The 25411-nt window shown below is 40.3% G+C and overlaps 1 long non-coding RNA gene and 3 gene segments (V, D, J or C); 2 read left to right on the top strand and 2 right to left on the bottom strand.

The window, feature by feature from the left end:
* The window catches only part of LOC121913208, an 899212-nt gene that overhangs the window by 653568 nt on the left and 220233 nt on the right, over positions 1-25411 (bottom strand).
* Positions 1-25411, top strand: part of LOC121913212 — a 747540-nt gene that overhangs the window by 512499 nt on the left and 209630 nt on the right.
* Positions 1-25411, bottom strand: part of LOC121913210 — a 756822-nt gene that overhangs the window by 525257 nt on the left and 206154 nt on the right.
* Positions 2379-3369, top strand: LOC121913268. Its single transcript, XR_006100277.1, has 2 exons — positions 2379-2684; positions 2938-3369. It is a non-coding gene; the product is annotated as an uncharacterized LOC121913268 (long non-coding RNA).

Below are 25411 nucleotides of genomic sequence, written 5' to 3'. Positions count from 1 at the left end.
CCTGAGCTACTTGCTGCATTTCCTCCACCCTCCGCCATTTTTGAATTTATGATTCAATATCTCAAAATCACAGAGAGTCAAAAGTGATATTCAGATGGAATTGTAACAACACTTTGGAGGTTCACCACCTGGTAGTTGGGACATGGTACTATAACTTACATGGTTCAAGATGGCTTCCAAATACCTGTCTGCTGTAGTGGACACCATGCATGAAAGGGTTAACTCAATGAGTAATTTGAAATGAAACTCGTCTGTTGTCGGTTTGTGTGTCGACCAAAAGATCATCTGTGAGGAGAAGAAGCTCCACGCTGTAACACCGCTGTACAATCAGCTCAGACAGAGTGAGACGTCTTCCTCCGTAGAGGATCACGTTAACTTCATGAGTCACGTTATTCTCCGACGACGTGGAGAATAACGAGACTCCCCCAAAACCTCAGCACAGTTTTAAAACCCCCTCCTGTCTCTCTCTCTCTCCAGCAGTCATCGCTGAAGTCTTTCTTCCTGTTGTGTCGGTCGTGTATCTTTCCCACCTGAGAGCAGGAAACCACAGCGTCAGCAACGCTGTCGGCTCAGATAACAAACAGGCAGCAGCTGGTTCCAGGTCATCAAGCTCGCTCTGAAAATCAACTTGTAGAAACTTGAAACTTGTTTTGGAAAGTAACATTTGGTCATCTTTATTTTTTATATGTCAGAGTTACGTCGTCGATGCGTTTGGAGACTGTCATAGGAGCCAATCCTTGTTTCCTCTAATCTCTATAATAATATATATATATAATATATATATATCGCTGCTGTTGATCCACAGAGACACAATGGCCACATTTACCAGGCTGAAATAAACTGGAATTATCCTTTGATGAAAACTCAATAGGAGTAAAACTGTACCCAATAGGGGTGTGCCCGAATACAAATACATTATTCAGCAAATAGTGGGTTTTGTACGAATATTTGTTTTATACAAATATCTTAAAAATTATTTGTTTTTGGGAAGAAAAAAAAAAACATGTCAATCATCAGGGGTCCCAAGAGACTCTCTATTACCTGTTGTTCCCCTTCTCCTCTCCACGTTAGGTTGTAAAAAATAGGCAATAAATGAGAAATACAAATACAAATACAAATAATTTTGCTGCCTCAACAAATACAAATACAAATACAAATACTGGGATCTCTGCACATCCCTATTTTACCCAGTTTACCGTATTTACTGTAGTTGTTCTCACGCAGGTTCCTTGTTCAGTGTTGCTCATGTTTCTTCTCTCTAGTGTTCTCAGATCTCTGACATCAATTTGGTGAATACAAAATTATTATTACTGATAGAAATGATGGAGAAAAAAAAGACTGAAAATAAGTTTTTTAATAAAGTTAATTATCCTTTAGGGCTTTTGGCTTTTGTTCAGCAGCAGTTTTGGGGTTTGAAACTCGCCTCTCTGGTTATTAAATTTTACGCTCAGATGAGTGTTGCTGTAATATCTGCTCTCCAACTGTTGTAAAATAACATTAAATTCACTAATTTCCCCTCGTTTTCTTCCTTTTAGTGATGTCACCGTGCTTAGTCGTTTTTTTTATGCATAATGCCAGAAATTAACTGGTTTTAGCTTCTCAGATATGATGATTTAATGCTTTTCTTTGGCAGATATGACAATAAACTGAATATATTTGGGTTTTCGACTGTAGTTGGGACAAAAAAAAGACATTTAAAGACGTAACCTTTGACTCTAACGGATATTTTTCATGACTTTCAGACATTTTATAGACAAAACAATTAAAGGATTAATCAAGAAAATAATCAGCACATTAATTGTTGCTGTAAGCAGGTGCAGCCTTACAATGAACCTGACTTTTCTCGAGTAGTTGCAGTTGAGCCAAATAAGCTCCAACTGCATTCCTGACAGCCGCAAAGAGAGAAATATTTCTTCAACAGTCGCATCTCGATGAAGAATTTCCACCGTCTGTGACTTCAGGGTTTATTCATTAAGGGTTAATTAAAGGGTTATTCTGTACCTGTTAGCAGATAAGAGTTGGACTCTCCATTACCAGCCAACTGGAAGCGAGTGGCAATCAGACGGAGAACAGTAATCATCACGTTCCCAACGGAGCTGCCGCTGCTGCTTCCGGAGACAATTTACCTGCTGCAGTGCAGTCTGGGAGAATAGCAGCCCTTCACCTCACTGACACATGTGATTAACGGAGGACGTCTTTCTATTGACACGTCTGTTTTTTCTGCCTCTTTCTCGTCTCCAAGCGTTAACGTTAGCACCCCCACTTTTGGCTGACAAGTCCCCCCCCCTGCTTCTCCTCTTCACTGTAAATGTGCTGACAGCTCTGGGATTTATAACTGCTGTGCACATAATGACTGTAACCTTTTCTATATGGTGCATACAGTGTACACAGAGTTTTACGTAAAGCTATTTTTCACCTTTTTTTTTCCCCCCACTGGGATTGGCAGGAAATGCTCACTATGTTATCTCAGGATGGAAGATTCTCACCAACCACATGCTGGTAAATGAATGTGAGTTACGAGTGGAAACGCTCCACAATCACCAGGTGTGTTAAGACTAAATGAGATGGGAAATTTCAGAGGCTGAGCCACTGCAGTTAAAGCCAATTAACGAAGAAGATGAAGGCAAATTACCGTCCAAAGGAGAGAAAATGGAGGAAAATTACAGACACAGCAGGAGTTCCTGGTATGTTCTCAACGGTCTGAGCAATATTCACGGCAGGATTAACTTCCTGTTGGACAAAAGTTTATTGTTGAAACCCTTTTGACCCTCACCAGACATGGTAGTTCTCTAGAGCTGAAATGATAATTTGATAACCAATTAATCATCATTTTTTATGCAAGAATGCCTTTATTTGCAAGTTTTTCATGACAGTAAACTGAACATCTTTGTGTTTTTGACAAAATAAATCATCTGAATATGTTCACTTGGGCTTCAGGATGGAGAACCTGTCACAGGTCATGATGGACGTCAGTGCTGCTAATTTCTGATTAACCAAATTATGAAGACCTGAATGACACGGAGGAAACCTGCAAGGCCTTTTGGTCCCCTTTACACCTTCAACAGGAGCCATTTGTAAACACTTTAAATTTCCAACGTGCTCGGACAACACGATGTTTGAACTAGTTCTTATCAACTATAAACCAACCTGACATCCTCCTGACAGATACATTATCAACACGACCAAAAGACGTCACTTGTCAGTTGATTAAAAGTATTTGAACAAACAACCAAAGCACTAATTTTAACAGTGTACTGTACATGTAGGGGGATTTATTAAGCCTGTCGCAAACTGGTGCAAACTGGAAGACTGGAAATGTAAAGAGCAGCATGTTGCGCATGTCTATAAAGAACTGGAGTACAAACAAAAGTGCTTTCTACTGTTGAACTTGGAATATTGGTTGAAGAGAAGAAGATCTGCAAGCTTCTATTCATCCAAACCCAGTCACCAGAAGAAAATGTTGGCATTGAACGTTTCTGCAAACCACAGAAACGTTGAATATCTGCGTTTCAACACGTGTGGAACGTATAATATCAACATTTCTACCTGTTGAATAATGATGTTTTATGGTGTGACAACGCTGTGGTTCAGGTCTGGTTAGGTTTAGGCACAAAGACCACTTGGTTAGAGTTAGGGAAAGATCATGGTTTGGGTTAAAATAAAAAATAAAATAAAAACGGCCGATGTCTCACTAAAAACACCTGCTTTTGTCGGTTGAAACAGGAAGTGGACATTGGTTTCAAGGTGGTCTCGAACTGTTCTCTGCTGATTTCCAACTTGCTGCATGTGAAGTACGTCACTTAAGAAATGTTGAGATGATACGTATTCCTGAAATGTTAATATTCTACATATTTCACATGTTGAAACGTAGATGTTCAACATTTCTGTGGTTTGCAGAAATGTAAACTGCCAACGTTTTATTCTGGCGACCAGGCTGGAAATCTCCTGATGTTGTCAATCATTAAATTAGTTATTATGGAAATAGCTTTGGAAGATTTTTGGTAAAACTTTAAAACTTTTTTCAGAAGTATGTTTATGTAAACAGATAATATAATGAACCTGCTGGGAGTGATGGTAAATATGCAGGAGAGACGTGAAGGAAACAGACGGTAAAACTGTTGCTTCCTGCTCTTGAGTCGTGTTGCTGAGCAGCTAAACTCATGTTGTGATTTTAAACCGGCGTCTCTCTCTGTGTGTGTGTCTCTTCTCAGATGTTAGATTTCAGACAGTTTCCTGCCGCCGTGGTCGGCCTGCGGTGATAAATCAGGTGCAGCAGATATTTCTATGGATTTCCATTCCACTTTCCCCCCGCATTTATGCCTCCTCACAGGAACGCCTTAAATACATATTGCATGAATCCAAACATGCTATTTTCAGCTGAGACACTTTTCTTCCATTTTACTGGCTCCTTTAGTAAATAAGGAGAAATGTAATTCGGCTGTTAAGTACTGAAAAAGGGGTAAATCTGCTCCTTAGTGTACAAAAATATATGTACAACACATACAGCAACACTTTTGTATGAACAGATATGTTTCCTTTTTTTTAATTCTGGTTGCATTGCATTATGGGAGTGATTTCAGTCTGCTTGCTGCAGCTGCTGAGAGGAAAGTGTTTGTTCCTGAAGGGATGATTTTCTTTTCTTTGTCTCTAAGAAATGGATATAAACTCTAATTCTTATTTTGATTCACAATATTACCGCCATTAATAGACTATTTCACCAGCAGTGATAAAGTTCAGCGGCTGTCTGCTGCTCTCATCAAACGGGAATAATTCAAGGGCTCAGAAGATAGTGTGTGTGTGTGTGTGTGTGTCAGTAATTAAGAGGATTTCCGTCCGCAGCTCCTCAAAGGTCGGGAGGGAGGAGATGTGTGTGTGTGTGTGTGTGTGTGTGTGTGTGTGTGTGTGTGTGTGTGTGTGTGCAGGAGTGTTAAAAGTAGAAGTTTCTATGGGTTTTTGTGTGTGTGAGTGCGTGTACGAGCATGAATGAGTGTGTGTGTTCATCCTCTGTGCTTCCTCTAATTAGCACCGCCTGTAAATATTTCATGTCCGATAGCAGAGCGGCAGAGGATGATGCTAACACAGCCTGCTAACACGCCGCAGTTTGCTCGCCGAACCTCCAGCCTGCTTCCCCTTTTCCTGGTTTAAAGACAAGAAACCAGACGATAACTGTGAGATACTAGCAATGTGCACCGGATTTTGATTTATAGTCTTATAGCTAAAATGTTGATTAGTTTTAGGCAAATTTTAGTCATTTGACTTTTATTTCAGTCAACAAAAATTCAGACATTTTAGTCAGAGCTGTAACGGTCAAGTGTTTGTGTTGTCTCAGTGTACTTGGGGCCGAACCTCTAAATATTTTGAGTATTTAGAGTTTTCCAGTACTCTGCCACTAGAGCACCAAATGCTACGCTAACAAGTTGTGTATGTATGGAGCGGAAGTAAAAAGCATTCAGGCTGAGCTTCATTATCCTCCCAGAATATCAGGCTGTAAGCGACATGAAGCAGACAACTTAAAATCAATAAGTCTTTTACGTGTAACAATCATAATTATAATTGACTTCTCTTGTGTGGCCAATAAGGAGGACTATTTCCCCATTATTATACCTACTCTAAGATGAGTTATTTGGAGTTGTGCAGATTAATAACTCATAATTCACCCATAAAATCATAAAGGCAAGGTTTAAACTTGTACCATGTGTATTATTTTTAGAGTAAAACTGGACGCTAACAAGTTGTGCATGAATCCAGCGGAAGTAAAAAGCATTCAGGCTGAGCTTCATTATCCTTACAGACAACTTACAAAATCAATAAGTCTTTTACGTGTAACAATCATAATTATAATTGACTTTTCTTGTGTGGCCAATAAGGAGGACTATTTCCCCATTATTATACCTACTCTAAGATGAGTTATTTGGAGTTGTGCACAATAATAACTTAGAATTCCTACATAAAATCATAAAGGCAAGGTTTAAACTTATACCATGTGTATTATTTTTACAGTAAAAAAAGAAAAATCTACCAACTCATATGTTCTGTATGTTGTATTATGACGGTAACAGAAATAACAAAATTAAAATACAAATTAACATTAACAGGCACTGAGTACATCAGTGAATCATCATACAGGCAGCATGTATGAGAAGTGTGGCGTCCCTATCAGTATCAGCACCGTCTCAGCGGCGAGCGCATACAGCTACGGAAAGCCCCGAGGGACAAAGGTGTGTCAGTCACCACCTGCACTGCTCACACGTCTGTCACACAGCACTCAAGTGAGTTTTTAATACAGTTTTAGATTGTGATGCTTCAATTTGTATATATTTTTTTTTATCGCTGGCAGCTCGTCTGGTGACGTGTAAAGCAGCGTAGGCGGGAGAAGGCGAAGGCTGTTATTGTGAAGGTGTCGGACTTTAGTGTATGAAGCTACTTCCTGGAGACAGTACAGACCTGATACGTATCAAACCTGCAAAAAAAAATCAGCATTTATAGAATCGTCTGTTCAGTTTTTTTGCCCAACACTAATTGTTGTCACATGTTAAGTGTCTCCATCTTTGTTGTGCGCTGTTACCATGGTTACAGACTGTGCTCTAACAGTGATCCAACAGCCTGATGTTTCCTGCTGACCTGGAAACATTTAGTCCGTAAGTCTGTAACGTCAGATAACTTTACTGAATGAAGATGCTTCTTATTAACAGCAGGTCAAACAGCTCAATCAACTTCTGAACGAGAGATATGATTGGCTGCTGGAGGAGACTGTTTGACCAATCAGGAGCTCGTTGATGTTTTGTCCATCATAGTTCTTGATTTCAAAGTTACTTTTTATTTAGTTTTGGTCTCATTTTTCGTCATTTCTTTATAGTTTTAGTTGATAAATGAACTAAAAGCTAAATGCTAACGGTTGTTGAATTGTTCATCAGGCTTCAGACCAAAAGGCCGTAAGACATGTGAGATTGTTCCCCCGTCAGTTTCAACACCTTCATTACAGTAATTCATCGTCATTAAAAGTGATAAAAATTAATCACTTCAAGTTCATCACTCGACACTTCAGATCCTCAGAAGCAGCTGATTCTTCACTTCTCATCTTTCATCGTTCAGGAGATTCATCATCCGGAGACACGAGTTACCTGCCGCACTTCTGAAAATCATCTGTTTTAAATTTTGTGCTATTTGTCATCCGGTCAACCTGCACGTCAGTTCGGTCAGAGAGAGTCTTCTGTCGTTCGCTGTAAAAAACGACAAACAGGAGATTTGACTTTGCTGCTTCTGTGTGCAGAAATGACATCGCTCGCTCCTTCATCGCTCTTCATTTTCTGTTTTTTTTTTTTTCCTTCCTCGCCGTATCTACTGCTTCCCTTCCGGCTCGTCCATCCATCTTAATATTCCTGCTTCACCTGAGTTAACTAGACAGCGAATGAAAGACGGAGAGACGAGGGAGAGGAGGAGGAGGAGGAGGAGGAGGGTTTTTAAAGGCATATCTCCTGCTGTGATATCATACTGTGCTCCACGAAGGCCATTTTCAGATTGATGCTTTGATTTTCTTTGATTTTGGGAAACGCTGACAAGACTAAAAAGATGGCCGGCTGTACTAAGACGGCTCTATAATGTTGTGATTAACAGATATGTGGCTTTAAAGTCCGCAGCTCCATCACAACATTACTCAAACAGTCTTAGCTCAGCTGCCATCTTTGTAGTCTTGTCAGGATTTTCAAAGAAAATCAAAACATCAATCTGAAACTGTTTTCTTGGATAACTCTCCTCCTCCACATGCTTCCACACAAACATATAACATATATGTATGAATACATACAGATCAATATATTCAGACTGATTCATACAAATAAAAAATATCCAACATCCTCCAGAGAAGCATCACTCTGATTAGAAGATAATGATCCACCTGAACCTCCTTCATGAACTTTAATATGTTACACACACACACACACACACACACAAACACACACACACACACACACACACACACAACACACACACACACACACACACACACACACACACACACACACACACACACACACACACGGATGTTTACTGTATAAGATATTTACATTATTTTTGCTTTATGATATATTTTGTTAGTAATTTGTATGTTAAAACAGCCTAAAGTACACAGTCATAGTTAATACATGCAGACATACAGTATGTCGTGATTGTAACACAACCTTCCTTTAGATGTGCAAGAACACAGTAATTTAAACAAAATAAATGTATCTACATGATTAATGTTCACGAGTATTTATTATTTAATCTTTAGGGTGTAACTACTGATGACACATAGACTAAAAAATATATGCTACAAAACTGCAGGTTCATTTTGTGCTCAATTAATCTACTAACAGATAAATAGTGAAAAATTTAAACCAGGGATGTGCAGAGAGCCCAGTATTTGTATTTGTATTCGAATAAAAGTGGAAAGAGGATTAAAAATCCTGTTTTTGTTTTTATGACACTGTGTTCATGAATAAACTACTTTATGAAGGAGGTCCCCACACCGGGTCTAGAACTGGAGTCTCAGATCATAGACGACTGACTACTGAACTAAACCTTTACTCATCACCTCGTTGCAGACAGACCTCTACCTGTTTATACACCCATAACACACAGACAGCACAGTGTATAACATGTAGAAGAACTTCAAAGGTGATTCTTGCTTTGCACTTTTCATTTATTGCCTATTTCTTTACAACCTAACTTTGTGGAAAGGAGAAGAGGAACAACAGATTATAGAGAGTCTGTTGGGAGAACTTAGTGTGTGTCAGTAGCTCAGCTTTATCTCCGGGGAACAAATCACTTTTTAAATATTTGTATGAAACAAATATTCATATTAAACCCACTATTTGTGCTTTGCTGAATAATGTATTTCTATTCAGGCACACCTCTAATTTATACTTAAGTCCAAAAACAACTAACTAACCTGAACTGAGGAACATGCAGTGAAAAGCAGCTGCTGCACTTTATATACAGACGACTCTTCTTTGAACCTGAACTCTACAGATCCATAGATGTGTGTCTGTATGGATATTTTGGCAGAATGAATCTCCTTTAACTCATATAGTATCCTAAAGATGCAGGTGTGCTGCTAACACGCTCTCATTATTACTGTCTCATCGTTTCACACCCTCCACCCCCATATAAACTGATCTGAAGATGAAACAAAGATATTAAATGAGGTGAAGAGTCAAAGATCATCTTCCTGTTCATCACCAATAAACCTCCATAAATCCTTCAGTCTCTCAGTGATCCAGTGATAGTTACAGGACGGTGTAACAACCTACCTGTATCTGACATTACAACAGCTCATCTGATGAGCTTTAACAGGGGTCTTGCTCTCCTCATAGTGGTTCCTGAATAAGCCGACATGTTGGAGTTCACATGTTTTGACTTCCTTCATTTTCACATAAAAGTCAAATTTCACACTAAGCTGATGAAATGCAGCAGAGGGAGAAAAAAAAAAAACTCAGAGATTCACTATAAACTATAAAAGGACGTCGCTCCGGTTTTAAAGGGATTTAAATGACAGGAGGAGCAGCGAGTTCAGAGAGAGACAGTCGGCCATTGCAGCTGTAATTATTACTGCAGGGTGGAGTTGAAGAATGTTAAAACGACCACATGTCTCCTAGAGACAATAATCCGGCCCCAGTGAGGCTTTAGATTCAGGAAAATTCAAACGAGAAGAGCTGGACGGATACTTCCTGTCTTTTCTCTTTTGTTTCTGTCTTTAAAAAGCATCATGGGTAAACATAAACAACCTGTGGGGCAGTTTTACTGGAGTCTGTGTGTCTGTGAACACATCATCTGCTGGGAAACCTCTAAAACCAACTAAAACATTTGAGTCATGGCTCCAGTTTGTCAGCAAACCAGAAAGCCCTGCACGTCCCTCGGTGTCCGCCGCCAGCCACATCACCCGGCGAGTTTCGAGGATGTGTTGCCACGGAAACAAAGCAGTGCAGGAGGAGGAGGAGGAGGAGGAGGAGGAGGGGGCTCAGAGGCCCCACAGCTTCCTGACAGCAGAGTGGAGGCTCAGACGTTAACGTTTCTTTAAAAGTTCAGGCTCTGGGTTCAACGGCGAGAAACGTCTTCCTCACGCGAGCAGATGAGGAGGAGGAGGAGGAGGAAGAAACTGAGAGGCAGGTCAGATCAATAGAAGGAGAATAAAAAAGGAAACAAGCTCATAGGCAGATGAAACAGAAGTTCAGACAGTAACAGGAAGAGACAGTGACAGACAGGAAGAGACTCCCCGTCGGTGTTCAACACCTCCCAGAGAGAAAGACGAGGAAGATTTTAATTTTAGCATCCGACTGATTAACGCTCAGCTCGCCTTGTTGGCCTTTTTTTTTTTTTTTTTTTTTTTTACGAGTGTGTGTGTCTCATCCTGACAGGCCGGCGGAGGTCAGACACGCCAGAGGGCAAAGCGAGACGATCTGTCAATCTCGCCATCATTTCTGGATTAAAAAAAAAAAAAAAAGGCAGATGGCTGAGAAAGGAGGGATGACACGTCTGCAGGGGAGAGAGACGGATGGAGGGAGAGAAGATGATGCATGCTGATATGGTGTCTTGTTTAACCTTACATTAATTCAATATTTATTTAGGGGGTTTATAAATGCTTAATAGACAGTAAATCAATATTAATGAGACAGCTAATGAATCTGCCAGGACACCCGCAGCATTTTAATGCAACAGTGAGTCTGGAATAAAATCTGCCAGCGTGGAGCAGAGAAGACGAAGCGAAACACAGGCTGCACCCGAACACATGGAGGAGATTATTAATTCATCTATTTTCAGTCATTTATCAGGGTCCGAGTCTCTCTGACCTGCTGCTTCTCCTGCTTCTCATGGAGAGCCGACAGGAAATGTGATCCTCCCAGCGTTGGTCTGACCTCCTGAACCAGCTTTCGATGCCGCTAACCGCCAAATATGTGACCTGCTGGATGTGGAAATAAGCAACGAGTTGCTAAAAAGTCCAACATATCAACTTAAAAGTTGATGATATGTGTTCACTACTTGTTTTTGATGAAAACTAGTAGACAAAACATCAGTTAATGTAGGTTTAAGGTTAATGAAAGACTTTAACCTTCACACAGTGCTGTCAGAGTCTAAACTCAACCATGAAGAAGCTGCTGCAGGACAGTCTTGTACTGTAACAGCTGATATTTTGGTGGGAAAAAAAAGAAAAACATTGTCAGTGAACATTTTACAGAAAACATCATTTTTAGCATCATTATGTTTCCTACTAGGGGTGTGTCTGAATACAAATACATTATTCGGCAAAGCACAAATAGTGGGTTTTATACAAATATTTGTTTCATACAAATATTTTAAAAATTATTTGTTTTCAGGAAGAAAAAAAAACCCATGTTAAACACCAGCGTGCAGGTCGGTTACATCACTATCTCAGTGTCTCTCCTCTGCTCCGCTGTGACGTCTATCAGCAGGTCTCAACGAGGGGAGTCACATCCACCTGCTACATGACGCACATTTCCTTATTTGGACATCACTCCTGGAGTTGAGGGTGTTCCCCAGAGATAAAGCTGAACTACTGACACATGTGAAGTGCTCTTAAAGACTCTCCATAACCTGTTGTTCCCCTTCTCCTTTTCACAAAGTTAGGTTTTAAAAAATAGGCAATAAATGAAAGAATCGCCTTTGAAGTTCCTCCCTATATGTTACACGCTGTGTTGTCTCTGTGTTATGGGTGTATAAATAGGTAGAGGTCTGTCTGCGATGAGGCGATGAGTAAAGTTTTAGTTCAGTAGTCAGCACAGTCGTCTATGATCTGTGAGACTCCAGTTCGAGACCTGGTGTGGGGACCTCCTTCATAAGGTAGTTTATTCATGAACACTTATTCTAACACTTTTTCTAAACACAAAAACAGGATTTTTAAGCCTCTGTCCACTTTTATTCGAATACAAATACAGATACAAATACAAATACTGGGATCTCTGCTCATCCCTGTTTCCTACAAAACATTTGCTGTTGTACTTTAGTAGAATATTAATGTTTTAGGGAGATGTTCAGGTTCACACTGCTGGGGATGTAAATCTTTAAAAAACACCTCATAAATATTTAATTTTTTAAGAAGGTTCAGTAATTTCCTGAACCAGCTTTTATCTTACAAACAGGAGGAAATAGTGCATGTGTTGGGGACTATTTTCAGTGGTGGATGAATCAACATTTGGTGCTGTAGTGAGTGTTTCTGGCAGCAGTGGTGGTGTGTGTGTGTGTTTGTGTGTGTGTTCATGGTGCAGCCGTGTGGATCATTGATGTGTTTTTATAATATATATCAGGCTTTAGATACACACATAATACTTGTTAATAATATAACAAACAACAAAAATATAGAATATCACTGTTTTATCCTCCGACATTTGACTCTCAGCTGTGTTTAAATTCCACAGCAGCTCATTCATTCATGAATGGATTTCACTTTGGAGTTAAATTCTTACATAACTCTGTCTTGATCAAGCTAAAAAAAAAGGACTCAGACAAGCAAATCTCAGCTCTCTGCTTTCATTTAATGGAGAGCACATGCTCCAATGTCAAAGACTGACCTTCAGCAAACAATATCCAGAGAGGCAGATAGAGTGATGCAAAGAGAGAGAGAGAGAGAGAGAGAGAGAGAGAGAGAGAGAGAGAGAGAGAGAGAGAGAGCAGTGGGGGGAGGACAGAAAAAGACAAAAGAGAATCAAAGACAGAGACAAAAGAGAAAAAGACTTTATCCAGAGCCGACACAGACGGAGTCGTGTGAATGAAGCGAATGATCCGCAGAAGATACGACTTCATCCTCTCGATATAAACAACAGAGAATGTGAGAGAGGAGCTCAGTGATTGAGCTGTGAACAAAGCCTGAGCCGTCACCACAACAACAGCTGTGTTTATGGTTTCATCTCTGAAGAAGCTCAGTGCACAAATCCACAGCGAGGAAAAAAAGCTTTTTTCTTTATTAACTGCAGATATTGAGATACAAACAAAAGGCAACAAAAAAGGGAAGATGTTTGCTTTGAAAACACCAAAAAAAAAAAAACCTGCATAATCTGCACACCTGGAGCCAGAATAAAGGTTAGACTGTTGTTCAGAGCTCCACTAATCAATAGGTTTTACATTATTAATGAATCAAAATACTGTGTAATGTGAAAGAAGCAGAATTATAATCAACTATGCAGCTTTACAAGGTTTCCAACTGATCTGAGATGGAAGAAGCTGCCGCTGATCATTGAGTAAAAACCACTTATTTTCCACCACGTTTGTGCTTTCACTCAGATTCTCCTGGTCTTCCTCCTGACGAGCAGCTGACAGGGTGACAAGCGTCGGGATCCTCTCAAATGATGAACAGTTCTGCTGTCTGTGCTCATCCTGAACTGTTATTACTGTCAGAACACATATAGAACAATAAAACAGGACCCAGTACGAGACCTTGTGGTACTCCACAGGAGACGGATGCAGCTGATCAGCTCAGTCTTTGCTCACCAAGTCCGTTTTTTTCATTTTTTTAATCCGTTATCCGACAAAAATCTTTACAGAAACCTTGCACACCGAGTCCGATGCGTTTTATTACTATATTCTATGTGAAAAATCACAATTTGAGGCAAAATGGAGCCTCACAGCCTCAAAACGCTGCAACATACAGACAAGATGATGGTCAATAGTCGTCCTGTGATCAGTCTGTGTGTAAGTTCTCTGCTGGAGCTGATAGTATCAGTGTTTCCAGGCTGTGTTGTTTGCATGTACGGTGGCTCTGAATGGTCAAACAACTCTGTAAAGGCTGTAAATCAAACCTGCTCCGAAAGCTTTAATGACGGACGAAACTTTCGGAGTCGGTGTGTAAACGTGATTGACACAACGTGACGTCGTATTTACTTTTTAACGTGCGGGTGTCTGTTGTGCTCATCCTGAACTGTTATTACTGTCAGGCCGCACTGTGAGAACACATATAGAACAATAAAACAGGACCTAATACGAGACCTTGCGGTACTCCACAGGAGACGGATGCAGCTGATCAACTCTAACAGATGATGATCTGTCTCGGAGGTAACGAGGTAAACCACCGAAGGCCTGAAGGCCATCAACATGTTCAGGATGTTCTGAGAGGATCTAAAGACAAGAACAAGAGAGACTCTGTGATGTGACGCTGCCTGAAACCAGACTGACGAACAGATTCAGTATCTGCAGCAGCGGAGACACGTAGAGGTTCAGCAGAGGACAGAAACAATAGAAAGAGATGATGATGATGATGAGAGTGAAGCAGAGTGAGGAGGAGGATGAGAGGAGGAAGAACACAAGGTTTGTCTCCTGTGGGATTGTTCACACCTCCGACAGTCTGATGTTCAGTTTCCTCTGCAGGCGAATCACCAGCAGAGAGGAGATGAAACAGCAGCAGGTCTCAGTCTGCGGAGGCTGCAGAGCTTCATCGGTTTTATATTTTTGTTAGTGACAGATTTATAAATGTGAGGATTTCCTGCTTTTCACTGATTGATTATCACTGAAGTGCTTTGAAAGACTCTCTAGTACTAAAATCTTCATTCGTTCCTCTCGGATGTTAACTGAGGTTGTAAATCCAGGACGTCGCCTCCTCAGGGTCTCATATTCATCTTATTGATACCAGTAAAAGAAAAGTCCCATCAGTGAATGTTTGGCCTCTGAGGAAAGTCTGTCTGCTCCTGTGTTCAGTCAGCTGCTCTTTTAATTAACACCAACATGTGTTTTATTGCATCATCACATGTTTTGTTTTTATAGTTATAGTCTCACTGGTGATTCAATCAATGAAGCTTGTTGTGTTCCTGGTAAAACGGCAGATTTACAGATAGATTTTCAGTATTAAAGCTGTGTTCTTGCACTAAAGGTGTGTTTTTTTCTGGATTAATTATAATTAATTCTGCTATTGTCATTATTTAGCTTATATTAATTATTTATTTTATGTAGTTTTTCTATATCTAGTCAGTCTGGTTGATGTCTGGAGAATCAGTTTTGTCTTTTTGATATTTTTTCAGTTCAGCCGTTAAAATGAATCAGAGGCGACTGATTCAGTGTTAAAGTCTGACTGAAGTAGTGAACTCAACTCTGACATATCATCATCTTTTAAGTTGATATGTTGAACTTGTTAGCAAACAGTTGCTTATTTCTACATCCAGCAGTTATGGAGCAACATCATCATTCATTGATAACATCAATAATTACTTGTGGCGTTCCTCAGGGTTCTATTCTGGGTCCGTTTATTCTTTCAGTCTGGTTAAAGCTGCTTGACATTATGTTGTTTGTCCACTTATTTTCAGAAGAATAGTCTGTAAACTCAACTTCTGTCATATTATCAGCTTATAAAGTAGTTGTTGCTAACATGTTAGCAAACAGTTGTTTATTTCCACGTCCAGCAGTTACGGAGCAACATTATCATTCATGTGGAGTCGTGTTTCTGTCCACCTGGTGAATGTGAGTCCAATATTCACTCTCTTTTAGCTTCTCTTTTTACTCTCTACCAACTCCTGAGGGAAATATCTGGCTCTTTAGCTGCTAAATGCTCCACTATGTTCACCAGCTAGTCTACAGCTAACTGTGTCTGTTAGCAGGTAGTGTACAGCGGCTTTTTACAGCTTTTTCTCTGAAAACGACGCTATGAGACGCTGAGAGTGAACCAGAACAGTAAAAGTTGCAGCCGGACAGATAAACAATGAGCTGAAACTCACTATAAAGCTCCGTAAAGCCGAGAGGAGCTGCAGAGTCTCTGATAATCCTCTGTAGGTTCATCACATCACACACACAACACATTACACACTGACAGCTGTACTTTGCTTTGATAAAAATATCGATTAGACGTTTTAACCAAAGTACTTTTATCGACCTCCTTACCACCACTTCAGTGAGATACATAACTTCAATGCAACTGGGAAAACAGTTTAGTGATATATAAATGTAATATCTAGGAGTCTGAACTGTCCTGCTGTTAAAAAGGTGACATTTTTAACAGCGTATATCTGAAACATTGCGGTCGCTGGTTCCTGCGATGGAATCAGGACTTTCCATGAGGACAAAACTACAAGAAAATAAGACCCAACGTTGTAATAAACTTTTAGGAAATGATCCTTTAAAGCTTCTGGCTTTTGTTGAGAAGTTTTAAAACTCGCCTCTCTCGTTATTAAATTTTACGCTCAGATGAGTGTTGCTTTAATATCTGCTCTCGAGCTGTTGTAACATAAAATTAAATGAAAGAAATTTTCATTTCATTGATTCTTTCATTTTCCTTCCTTCCTTCCTTCCGCTGCAGTCCTCCTCTCTCTCTCTCTCACACACACAGCGAATTCATCCATCTCTCCTCCTTCCTCCTCCTCCTCTCACCTTCCTCTCTCATTTCGTCCTCTCCTCCCCCTCCTCTCTCACGTACAGTAAATCCATCTACACCTCCACACTTCCTCTCTCCTCTCTCTCTCTCTCTCTCTAATTGACACTAAATTCCCCCCTCTCTCTCCCTCCTCCTCCTCCTCCTCCCTCATCCCTTCCTCCTCTATATGTGCTGACGGTGGAGTTTGTTGTTTTCCCCTCGCTGGCGTGCCTCCGGAGCTTTCACCCCAGCGGTCTGACTCTCAGGGGTCAATCAGTCACCTTCACACCGCTGCAGCTGCCCTCCGTTCATCCACTCATCTACCTCTCTGTGCATCCCTCTATTCATCCCTCCATTTCTGTGTTTCTCCTATGCTCCTTGTGTTTTTATCTGCATCCTGTATCATCCGGCAAAAATGAGCAAAAACACAACATGCAAAAAGATTTAAGAGTTTCCAAAGAATTGATGATATGGTGCAGCAACGTCGTACAGCTTTGAATAAACGTATGTTTCTATAAATGTAAAGAAACTTAAAGGAATAGTTCAAGATTTGGTTGTAGATAAGATCGACGTCTCACAGCAAACAGTTTATAGGTTTTCATCCAAATTATCCAAAATATTTGGAGTTGGTTCATCCGAGACGAACAGTCGTAGGCGTTAAACTGTTGCAGAAGAAGAGACGCAGCGAGATGACGTCATCAACAAAGCGACAGTCAAAGCTGAAACGATGTGAAACATGATGGAAATATGACATTTCTGTCGGTTTCATGTATTGATGTGAGGAAGGTTACAGTCTCCTCATCATCGCTCCACACACATCTGATGTTTTCAGCTCTAAGTCACATGATGTCATGATGACAGATGTCCGTCTGTTTACATTTACACTTTTATTGTATGTTGTTTTTATGATAGTTAGTTTTACACCTCCAGTGTTTACAGGCAGGTTTTTTATGTGCAAATTCAAAATGTGAATAAAACAAGTGGATGGAAACAAACCTTATCTGTCGGCCTGGTAACGACCTCGACTTCTTCTTCTGTGCAGCGTCACCGCTGCTGCCTGATAACAGTGACTCCCTTTAAAAGCCCAAAGTGGGATTTTTACATTTCTGGTTATGTACAGATTAAAAAAACAAGATAAAACTGGTTAATAAGTAAGATTTAGAGGTATTATTATTGTTATTATTATTATTATTATTATTATTATTATTATCAGAATCAGAGAAAGGTTTATTGCAGAGCAGGTTTCTCCTTGGTGGTGCAAAATAATCAAACAATAGAATAATACAAGAAAATACAACTTCCATAAAAGTCAGAAGATCATAAATAATATAAATACAATTTTACAATAAAACATAAGTGAAGATATGATATATTCTAATAGAAAGGAGCTGTTAGAGTTGTTGTTTGGAGCAGGTTTAGAGAAGGATTGTTGTTATTGGTGGATTTTCCTCAATTAACGTTTTTTTGTGCTTTTCTCACCTGAGCTTCAGCACTGAATCAAACAGATGCAGATGCAGATCCAGCTTTATTGAGTCTGTCCTCACTAGAAAGGTGACAGTGTTGCTTTTTTTTTGTTCTTGCATTTAAAAAAAAACAACAGCTGTTAACTAAACGGCGCCTCTAGAGGTCATGTGACTCTCTTTCTATAGGAATAAACAGTGAAGCAGCGTGATGTTGAAGGGAAAACACTCTACACATTAAACACCTGACAGTCTCTCCGTCTCTCTCATCTCACTCGTCTCTCCGTCCTTTCATCATCCATCCATCCATCATCATCCGTCCAGAGTGTCCTGTTCTCTCAGAAATATGTTTCTCCCTCACAAGGCGTTTCTGCTTCCACTTAAATTACCTGACAGTCATTTTACACTGACAGCGAATGAAACATACCTCCTCTCTCTCTCTCTCTCTCTCTGTGTCTCACATGATTTACACAACCTGAAATCCATTTCTGTATTAACACGTGTGTCATTCACATCCTTCCCCGACACAGATGTGTTATATACGTGGGGGGGGGGGGGGGGGGAGGTGAGAGTGTCCGTCGAGTCCTGTTGTTGTTGTGTTTCAGTTTGTTGTGTTGCAGCTCGGTAACAGATCTTCGCCTCAGACAAATGTCAGCAGGTTTATAAGCTTTCTTCCACTTGACATTTAAAGTGATTCACGGTGTTTTTTTTTTCCAGCGTCTCCTCGGTCTCTCTCTCGGCGGCGGCTGCAGATTATTGGATGAGATGTTGGACAAAGCTGAGTGGGTTTCAGTTCAGCTTTAATGTGATGACATGATGTACTGTGTGAGTGTACACAAAGTTATGAAACACCCAGAACAAAAGTGGAGTCAGCGTTTTTTATTCCGGCTGAGTGGAAACAATTGTCCTTGACATTAATTTTTTTTCTTTCTAGACAAATAGAAACAAATGCATCTGCAGTAACATGAACTCTTAAATAGTTGGCAGGACCGTAAAGGACATGTGTCTATAATCAGCAGTCAGGTGTCTGTAATCATTCCTCCTGTTCATACTGGATATTAAAAGATCCTTCAAATGTGCTTTCAATGGAAGTGATGGAGGCCAAAATCCACAGTGTGTCCACACAGTCATTTAAAAGTCTGTGTGAAGCTTCTATTCAGCTTCAGCAGTCTGAGTTAGTCATATCAAGTGGATATCTGACACATTTACAGTCTTTTTAGCATCAAATTCCCTCTTTGTGTTTCCTCGGACAGTGTTTCCCTGTTGAGCTGCAGGTGGAAGTATAGTAACAAAAAGAGGGACTTTGGCACTAAAAAGACTGTAATGTTGAAAGATATCTACTTGATTTGACTCATTTGGACGCTGAAGCTTCATATTAGCTTCAGATAAACTTTAAATACATTTTTGCACAGAAGGAGGACTGTGGATTTTGTCCCCCATCACTTCCATTGTAAGGTCATTATTAAGGGATCTTCTAATGGTCAGTATGAACAGGAGGGATGATTACAGCAAGATAAACAGACTGTTGGTTTCAGACAGACTTGGTATTCAGAGTCAATATGGTAGTTTAGATGCTGCAAACAGGTAAATCAGATGTAAAGAGGTGGAAGTTTAGCTTAATAACTGTGGAGTCATTTAATCTGATAACTAGTGTTGCTTTGACTCGTTGACTCATCATATTAATCTTGATGTTGGAATCACTTGCTGCGGTGGAGTGTGTTAAAAAAATGTCTTCTTAATGACCATTAAACAATAGAACATCAAATTTAACAGTGTTTATTTTCTTGTACAAGAAGGAGTGTTTCACAGTGCAACACACAGGATGAGGTTACAAAGAAAAAGGCTCCCAGTGGAGCGTTTATAACAGCGTTTTATACACCTTAAGTGGGCGTTACAGTTCTTTTCTTAATCTATCAAAATACAGACTTATAGATAACGTTATGTCTGCTTTCAGTTCTCCTGCCCAACTGACCCCATAGATGACATGTATCACCCTGTCTCCAACAAATTTTTTAATTTTTACATCTGCTGATGTTGCAGAAGTTGCTGCACAAAACAGGAACAATTCATCACGATCTAGATAAAACAGTAACACAGTGCAATCATAAGTTTTAGAACAGAGTGAACCAGCTGCAGCAAGCCGCTTTGCTCAGTTCCAAATCAAAATATCCAAATCCAATCCAAAATATATAACGTCCTTGTAGTTTGTTAGCTTTTGTTGTGTTAGCTGTGGGGTTTTTTTGTGAGTTTGTACATAGTTAGTAGACAGCTAACCATCCATCCACCCATTTTCCACCTTTTATCCAGAACCGGGTTGCGGTGGCAGCAGACTCAGACATTCTTTCCCCCCATCAGCGTCCTCCAGCTCCTCCTGAGGGAGGCGTTTCCAGTCCAGGAGAGATACATAGTCCCTCCAGCGACTAGTAAATCATCATTAGTGGACAGCTAGACGCAGGGAAAAGGTTCATTTAACAGTCAGCAAACAAAAATGCTGATCGTTAAATGAATGATTGATGTGGTTCTCTCCTATTAGGAACCAGTTCTCAGCACCCAAATTCTTCAGATGCTCTCAGCCTCCTGTGAGTGTTTAGGAAGCACTCATCCACCATCATTTTCTAAAAGCATCTTCAGTCAAGATGCTTTCAAACCAACAGCAGCACTTCCAGATGCGTCGTCCACATGAGGAATGTTTCTGCACAGCTGATACTCATCGACTCAATCAACAGAACAGATCCCGATGAATTCAGGATGTTCATCGCTCATACTGTCATTTAAATAAATAAAACTTTGCAGAGTCGTCAGGAAGAAACAAACTGATCTCTGAAAATCTTTTCCTTCTCCTCATTTGTTGTTTTTCCTCTTGTGTCGATACCTCCCACCGCTGTTTGGCAATGATCTGATGAATAATGTGCTGAGAAAAACTCTCGAGTCATCGCCACCGAGACACATTCCTCTACTTTTCCTTCTGCTGCTGAGTGATGAGCATCAGATAATGTTTTAGTTTTCCTCCCAGATAAATACCTCACTTTTCTTCTTCTCATCAACCTGATTTTACCTTCTTCTTTTCACTGCTACCTTTTAGTCTTTCCTCTTATAACCTCCGCAGCTGTACAGAGGTCTATTAATGAATGGGTTCAGGGGACATTTGCATACAACCTCCCAGTCAGTTGTGTAAATAGTCTTGTTTTATTCATCAGTGTTTTGCAGCGGCTGAATGAACTGAGAACATATGGAGGCACGTTGAGCTAATTTAATGCAAATGTGAGTCTAAATCAGTAATTAAACACAATCATCTTAGTTTGCAGCCAGAATCAGATTCAGTTCATTCTGCAGGTACGTTGCTCCTGGTGGTGACACTGGTGAGATGTTTGTGGTCGTGCTGACGACAGCAGCTCAGCGCAGCGCTTTAATGTTATGATGTTTTTTTGTATTTTCCCAAATGCATCATGGAAAAGCTGGAAGTGGCAGATGAGATGTTGTTCTACCTATCAAAACTTCTTGACTTTGTGCTAAAGTTTGTTGAGAAATTCACAATGTACAGCATATTATGACTGTTGGAGTAAAAACTGGTCCACAAAAGAGACGTGTGCTGTGTCTCAAATCGCATACATCTCTACTTAAACTTAACATTTTGACTGCATTTGAGTGCGTTCACACTGAGAAGTGTGGGAAAATGCACTGTGAGAACCCGGATGGTGCACTCAAAACAGTCAAAAAGTTGAGTGTGCAACTATGGACATTTCTCGCCCTCAATGGTCGCCATCTTGGCTACGTAGCGCAGGGGGAGGGACCATTAGGAGGGACCATTATACAAATCTAAGTTATACATGTGTTTTTTAGCACTAAGCACCACTGTACTGTTGTTGGTTATAAGCCATTAGTATGTTTATTGGGTTAATTTAGCAGTCTGTAATGATTTGGTAGCGCAAACGATAACGCAAATGCTAATTCTAGCTAATGTTAATTTCCAATTGTCATTTCCGGTAAGTGCACAACGGCCTTGTTTGATTTTAGACAACGCTACCCTGTTGAACCCTGACTCTGATGACGACACAGTAGTGTCGAAATACTACTGGTATAAATGTCTTTTGAATAAACTGTGTTAAGTTATTGTCTTGTTAGCGATCAAGCTAAGTGACCGTTGGGAAGTTTGTTGTCTTGAAGAGCTATATTTTCCCTGGAAACACGCCCCGCTACCTTGGACCCAAGCTAACACTAGCTTTCTTGGGCTAACGTTAGCTACTTTAATCAAGTAACATTAAACTTAGTGAGATACTGTGGCAGGGAGAGCAGCAAGTGAGCCAACTATCTATCACAACTGTCAATCAACGCCCACACAGCAGACATCAAAGCTACTATAAGTCTTCAAATCTTATTAACAGAGCAATAATTTCCAAAATGAGCCACCAGCCTGAATTTAGAGATTGAGACCGGAATGACTCGTTGAAAACAACAGTTGACTCCAGTATTTCTGGGGAGAAATTGAGGCTTTTTGAATGGGGATCAGATGGAGCATCTAGCAGCTCAGTGGCACTTAAACTCTTAACATCCACTGGTTTACTGGTGAGCCGCTGAAGCCAGTTGTAAGCAGCTTAGCATCACACAGTAATGAATGAAAGCAACTGGCACAATTTGGCCACTTGGAGACATTTTGGAGAGATTTGGGGACACCAGTAACACCACAAACTAAAAATTCCCTAGATCACATAAAGTAAGGCCTAGAGGTCTAGAACTGTATACAGGTTGACAAGGTGTTACATAGTTCTGGTATAAAACATGTCCTAGTTATTGTTATTCAAATATGACTCATTACAGAGGACCAAAAACACTTTTCTGAGCCTTATTTGAACTGATGTAGTTCTAGTTGTGTTTTAGCTACGTGCTAAACAAACACATTTCCAGAAAGTTGAAGATGTTACCTTTCAAATGAAGCCTAATACATGCAGTTCTTCTGTTAAAAGCTTTTCCATTTGGGTATGCCAAATAGAGGAAAGAGGAAAGAGGCTACAGATAGTTTCAGCATGAAGACGTTATAGATGCAGCACAAAATTTAAAACATTTCCTGTCATTAAGATAACAAATAACAACCTCTGAAGAAGTGTGCTATACTTTATACATAAAAAGAGACACTTTGACCCTGTTGATAAAAAATAAAAAATAAAAACTGAAGTCGGAAGCAAAGTTGTTGGTTGACAAAATGAAAACACAGACTGGATGTTTCTTCTGATATAAAAACAGACTTTGAACCGTTGCAGAATTCCATTAAAAATTGATGATAACAACAAATCCATTTTCTTCACACTGTCACTCTTGTTTTGCTGTTTCCTGTAACCGCAGGGTGTTGTTTTTTTTTTTTTTTTTTTTTAAAAGAGGATGACGTTATGTGCAGGAATCGAGCCTTCCCTCCTCCCGGCTTCCTGCTGTTTTCAGAGGCAGAAATGTGTCGTGTGTCAGCGGCTAAATGAGGGGATTACCATGTCATTATAGTGGTTTGAGTCAGCAACACTCTGCGCTTCATAATGCCGCTGCTGCAAAACAAAATCTCCTTATCCCCTGAAGGGAGAGAAAGCTAATATCCTATATTTAGGTGAGCATTAAGGGCCATTACCCGACAGACAAAGTGCTTTATCTGGATCGCTCCTCTTTTTTTTTGGTGGTGGTGGGAGGGGGGGGGAGGCCTTTTTTATTTTTCTCCTTTATTGCATCTGAAAAGAGTTGGTGGAGATATCATCCTTCACATCAGAGGCGCTCACAGCCAGCTCTGATATTTCCACTTTTGGCTTAAATGAGGAGGGCTAACAGTGGGTCGGGCGTGTAGCAGGAAAGTCAAATTTACAATATAACCTTTAAGGCACCGCTGTGATGGGAGGCTGCAGACGGGAGGAGGAGGAGGAGGAGGGAGAGTTTGAGCTTTTGAAGATTAAAAGGCGTGTTTTCTAACCTTTTTGTGTTGCAAAATGTATTCATGTTGACCGATGCGGCTTCAGTTCGGGTTTAAAAACGCTGGAGCTCCTTTTTGTCCTGCTGAGCTAAATCTCTAAAGCTGCTCTTCTTCTGGGATTTTATGTTGAATGGTAGCATTCAGCGCTGCCGCAGGAAGCTGTGTGATGTTTATGTAGCCGCGCTGTGCCGGTCGGGTCGGTGGATCGATGAGGGGTTTCATTTCTGTGATTATTTCTCCATATGACCAACGTCTTTTTCTGTTGTTAGATGAGTTAGATGTTCAGATTGATGCCTGTTATGACATGCTGAAGTGGCCAAAATTAAACCAAAATTAAAGAATTAACTAAATATATAAAGTATGATGTGTGGAAGTCAGTGGTATCAGTCATGTAGGAGATGCATGAGAGGAAAATGTGTGTTAAGGTTCATAAAAGCAAAGTAAATAACTGGAGTAACATAAGCAGAGAGAGAGAAGGAGCTGCAGCAGTGAACACCAGGTGCAGATGTTCCAGATGTTCCAGGTGTTCCAGATGTTCCAGGTGTTCCAGGTTAGTCTAATCAGTCACCTGCAGGGTGACGAGAGACACGGGTTAGCAACAGATCGAAACCCTGCATGACCTCAGGAGACGCAACAACATCTCTCACATGTCTGTACAGTAAATATGAAGTTACAGCAGTGTAGCGTTAGCTTAGCATAAAGACGAGAGCCTGACTGTCCAAAGGGAACAAAAACCACCAACCAGCATCTCTAAAGTTCACTGATTAACACGTTTTATCTCGTTTGTTTCACTGGTGCAAAAACTGAAGTGTAAAAACAACACACTCATCTTTTAACATTTGTTTTTGCTCATTTTTAATTTAATTCATTTGTAGTCTTATGGAAAACTAAAAATGTTCTAATGTTTTGTCTTCATGTGCAGAAGTTTTCAGTCCTGCATGAATCTCCATATCTGGATGTATTGGAGGAGGTTTTCAGGGTTCCAGGGATATAAGAACCCTGTTGATGAGACACTCTGAGAATCATTTTCATTGATTTAATCTGATCGATGTGCTGATTGTAATTGTTCTGGATCAGCCAGCAGCAGGAGACCATCGGGTCCTTCCCCAGAAAACAATAATAACAATAATGACGCAATTTTCTGCAATATTACATATTATATATTCAAAGACTTTGGGGGAATTATGTTAAAACTTAACTAAATCAGTTTTTGTAGCTCAGTAATCCCACTTTATATCAAGGTAAATACAATATATGTCACATCCTGCCTGGCCTTGGGGTGTTTTTTGGACTTCCTTCCTGTGTTGCACCTCTGTTGAGTCCTTCTGGTCGTATGTTTTGCTTGTTGTGTCGTGTACTTGTGTTTGTTTGTGGTTGTATTCTTGGACGGGTTAGTGTAGGTTGCGTTGAGAGTTTGTATTTTCTGGGTTTTGGTTTTCCTCTGCTCTGTGTTTCCCTCGTGTGTTCATGTGCTCCTCCACACCTGCCCTGCTCCCGCCCTCCTCCCTCCTCCCAGTTTCCCCGCCCATCTCCCCACCTGGATCCCATTACGCTCATCAGTCACTCCTCATACACTGGCCCAGATTCTCATGCTCCTTGCCAGATTGTCTTTCCAGCATTCCTTATCTATCTGTCATGTGGAGAAGCAGGAATAGACCCAAATGCAGAGACTGACATGCAGAGATTGCA

The sequence above is a fragment of the Thunnus maccoyii genome, chromosome 15 (assembly GCF_910596095.1).
Source record: "Thunnus maccoyii chromosome 15, fThuMac1.1, whole genome shotgun sequence".
Taxonomy (NCBI): domain Eukaryota; kingdom Metazoa; phylum Chordata; class Actinopteri; order Scombriformes; family Scombridae; genus Thunnus; species Thunnus maccoyii.
The sequence above is the reverse complement of the archived record's forward strand: the minus strand, read 5'-3'. Positions and strand labels throughout refer to the sequence as shown.